Below are 4,551 nucleotides of genomic sequence, written 5' to 3'. Positions count from 1 at the left end.
GTGATGTTTAATTGCAGTTACATGTTTTACACCATTTCAAGTTCAATGTCAAAATCACATTTATATCACATTTATTTTCTTTAGCTTCTCTTATTTAGCATTCATTTATGATTTTATAACCATAACTTATTAATTATACTTATTATAATCTTAATGTGAGTTATTACAGATGTTTTTCTGAAAAGAAACCAAGAATAATCCATGATTCTAATTATTTGATACCAAAGTTACAGTTACTTGTTTTTCTTGTAAGCGTTCTCACAAATGTAAGTGTAAGTATTATTATAAGTAAACCAATATTAATATAAGTATTTTACTTTGAATCTTATCAAATTACTCTTTAAAACTTTCATGCTTTAAAATAAGGAATAGTCTCAGCTATTTTTATAAATCTGCAGGCTGGAAACTTACTTCCTCTTTTTCCAGGAACCTGCTTTTCCTGTTTCATGACTCTCTGTCTGACTATGATTTCTTATGATTAGATAGAAAAAAGTAGAATTAAAGCAAAGTTTGCTGGACACAAAAACAACACACACAACCAGATTTATTTTATTGACACCTAAGTCTACTGCTGGGCCTAGATGTCACTTGAGTGATTCATTTTAAAGATAACTTTATTTATTATTACTGTTAAACTAAAATCTCCAGCATGGGGAAGTGGGATGAGCTCGGGTTTTCTTGACAACCTATTGCCATCTAGTGATAAGGAAATTACATGATTACGCCGCTAGTCACTACTACAGCACAGATACTTGAAAATGGCATATTATTTGCAGATAATTCATTTTCAAAAAATCTTTTTAGACCAATTAGGTAAAACTGGATAATTTTCATGGCACACCTGACTATCACTCACAGCACACTAGTGTGCCGTGGCACAGTGGTTGAAAAACACTTGTCTACAGAACACTGAGAGGAGTATAAGAGCACATCCGCTCACCTTTTCTTTCTTCCTTTCTTTCTTTGCATCCACCCTTTCTGTCCTCTACCATCTAAACTCAGTTTATTAAAGGGACAGTTTTTGACGGCTTGTTTTAGGAAGTTATTAGTAGTAATATTTCTCTCACCTTTTGTGGACAGTAGTGCTATTTTAGTACGTTTGTAGAAAAGTATAGTGGGAGAAAACTAATCAACAGATCCTCCCTTTTCATACACTTCCCTGTTTACTATGCCAAACTGTCATGTCCACGAAGCGGTGCTGTGAGTGTGTGTTGTCTCCTACCCTCTCTCCTGCAGGGCGTGTCGGACAGGAGCGGCCAGCTGGAGCTCATCTATTCATCAGGAGGAGCGTTTTTATAGAAGCCGGATCCTGATAGCGCTGCCAGATGGTTCTACGCTTCTAGTGAGTTCTCGTTCCTGGTCAAAGAGTCCTCGTTCCTTGGTCCGAAGCAATCCTCGTTCCTGGTCCGTAAGAGGGTCTGGTTTGGCCTCTCGTCCGGCTCCACGCGGCTTCTGCTCACAGCCGTTCCCCGTCTCCTGCCTGGCTCCGTTTCCTGTCCGTCCGCCTTCGTTGCTGGATTCTCCCCCCGCCCCCTGCCCCGCTCGCTCAACGCGCTCGCCTGCCTGTCCACCCATCGACCCCCAGTGGATGCTCCGTCCACCGGTCTGCGCCCCCCCCCCGCTGCTGGTCACAAATAAATTCAAACTTACCTTTTGCTGGTGTGGCGTTTGTAGTTGTTTCTGCACTAGAGTCTAGTAAACAAACATGTCACAAACATCATCTATGTTGCAACTCTAAGCTTACCTTGGTGGCAGTGTTAGCTTACGTTGACAGCCCAGCTAATTTTTTATTTAGCATTTTGCTAGCTGAAAACATCTAGCATACTTATACTATTTACTAAATAAATTTTTCTGGATAAGTTTTTAAGCACTGTGTTAAAGTTAAGAATTCATCAAGTAGAGTAGTTTATTTTTGTGCTCTTATTTTGAAGGGAAGACAGTTTACCCAGCAGTTCCATGTCCTCTCCTGTTCTCTTTTTTTCACAGAAGAAACATTGAAGAAAATAACAGACAGCATATAAAAATATATAAACATAATATTTAATATTTATAATATACTTACCCAGATAGCACACAATGGTAATTCAACGTTGAATTATAGTCAGAATGATTGATTTTTGGTTGCGGTCGACAATTGACGGTGGATCAACCATCAGTCATCCAGATCTAGCCAAGTAACCAATGTTGAAAAAATACCATTGAATCAATATTGTTTTGTGGTTGAAATCTAATGAATGAAATGCCGATATCTGATCAACGTCTGATCAATGTGGAATCAATGTATGATGTTTGTCGCAACCTTCCCCTCTGTTCCCACCCAGAGCTCTCTTCTGAGCTCTGGGTGAGAGCATTTTATTTTATTGAGCTGGAGTTTATCACGTTTAAAATTAAGCACTGTTGAGGATAGTGGGTTGTGATTCCTTTCTATACATTTTCTTACTTGTCCATAAAAATTATTACTGACTGTTTGTGCGTGATGTGTTGACACAAAAACATCTACAACTTACTACTGGAGTGAAGCGGTACACCCCCACTATTTATATGAGTGGGAGGTCCTAAACACAGCCACTTCACCGTTGGCTTGTTTGTAAAAGATATTAATTCAATGTTGAATTATGATCACAAAATTTGAATTTATGGTTAAGGTTGACAACCGATGGTGGATAAACCATCAAACAATCATCCAATTCTACCCCATTTATTAACGTTGAAAAGATGTGATTGAATCAATGTTGTTTTGTGATCGAATTCTAATGGTTGAAATGCCAAGGTCTCATCAAATGTTTTTCAACACTGGTCCTCAAGGCACATTGCCCTGCAAGTTTTTCCCTAATTCAGCACACCTGATTTCAATTGATGGCTGATTAACGGGGTTTTGCTGAATTGCAATCATGCAGGTCAGTTTGCCTTGAGGACCAGTATTGGGAAATGCTGATAATCAATTTTGAAGTATACTGTTTGTTGCAACCCCTTCCCTCAACTTCTCTCCCTTCACCCTCCCTGAGCTCTGGGTCAGAACATTTTATTACTGGAACCCCTTAACCCTCACCCCCAAAATCACCAAAAATGCCTGAAAAGGTATACCCAAATTAAATCAGCTGGTGTTCTTGAACAATTTGGAGTACATGCAAAAGCTTGGTCTCTTTATGAAGATGAGAAGCTAAATTTTCTATTTTTGCAGTCAAAAATACTTTAACTGTAAGTAGTTTGTAGCTATTATGTTTGTAACACAAAAGAAATTGAAAAATTTTGCTTCACCCAGATTTTTCATTTTTATTTCTTGTAAATGCACATTGGGTGTTCAATGTATGGACTGGAAAATACAATAAATCTGTAGAATAAAGTATTCTGCTCATGGATTTTAAGATAGATTAAAATAGCACAAAAAATAAATGTCATTTTGGACATGTTTATTTATGAAGATGTACAAATGTTGTCCAAGTGTGCCATTTGGAGTCTAACAATTGTAACTCTAACCAGAGAATCAAACCTTTAATCACACATTTTTTTTTCTTTTTAGCATTCATGTCATTTCAAGAATAATGACTGTGTTTAACCGTTTAAATGCTCAGTAATTTAACTAAACTCACCCAGAGCCAGAAAGTGGGCAGTGGTCTAAGAGCTCAAATGAAGCCAACTATCCAGATCCTCTTAATGATGCTAATGTCATTAGTTCTGTAGAAGATTAATGGCAGCTATTTATGGCTCATTAATCCATCCTGAGTGGGACCACAGATTAATTTGTTAATCATACATCAAATGCCACTAACTTAATCCTCCTGGAAGTGTGGGGGTGGGCGTGTCTGTGTCTTAATGCTCAGGTTGAAGCAGAAATCTCCACTTCCTGCCTTTGTTTCATGTTCTTGTCTTTCCTGTGTGACTCTACGTTTACGTTTTGCTCTCAGGTCTCAGGTGTTTCTCCTCAGAGTCGTGAACCCAGAGATGCTCTGCTGGCTCCAGTCCTGAAATCAAAATCCACTGCTTCTGTTTTCAGCTGCTCTGCTAGAAATAGAGAATATTACCTATTCTCTCGCCGTGTAGTTTTTTTTGTTAACTGCTGCTATAGAGCTCTGCTCGCTTCAGTAACTCTATTTGCCACTAACCCTAGTTTGTTTAACTGAGCAGCATGCATATATTTTTTAGGGAATTATAATTCACCTTAATTCTCCATTTTCCACACAAGAACAACTGTGAATATTTTTCTTGTCCTTTCAGTCTGGAAGAAAGCGAGCTGACTGAACCTTATTTTACCTTCATTTCATTAAGTCCCCAATTTACAGCCTTCCTTCAAAGAGGAATTAGTCAAATTCTTCCTGAATTTGACTAATGTGTCACAAATACAGCAACAGCTGCATTTCCATTGAAAATGTGTGCAAATCTTTGTCTATATATTTTGCAACTGATATATAGACTGATGTGAACAGTTACAATAAATATATTCAAATGTGTTGTCATCTTATTCAGGCAACCAGCACTTGCACTTCGGAGCGGTAATGTATATTGCATTTTGGGGAAAACATTTACATGAGATATATTCATAATACAAATGTG

This window comes from Xiphophorus hellerii, chromosome 22 (genome assembly GCF_003331165.1).
Source record: "Xiphophorus hellerii strain 12219 chromosome 22, Xiphophorus_hellerii-4.1, whole genome shotgun sequence".
In the NCBI taxonomy this organism is placed as follows: domain Eukaryota; kingdom Metazoa; phylum Chordata; class Actinopteri; order Cyprinodontiformes; family Poeciliidae; genus Xiphophorus; species Xiphophorus hellerii.
This window is presented reverse-complemented; position numbering follows the sequence as displayed.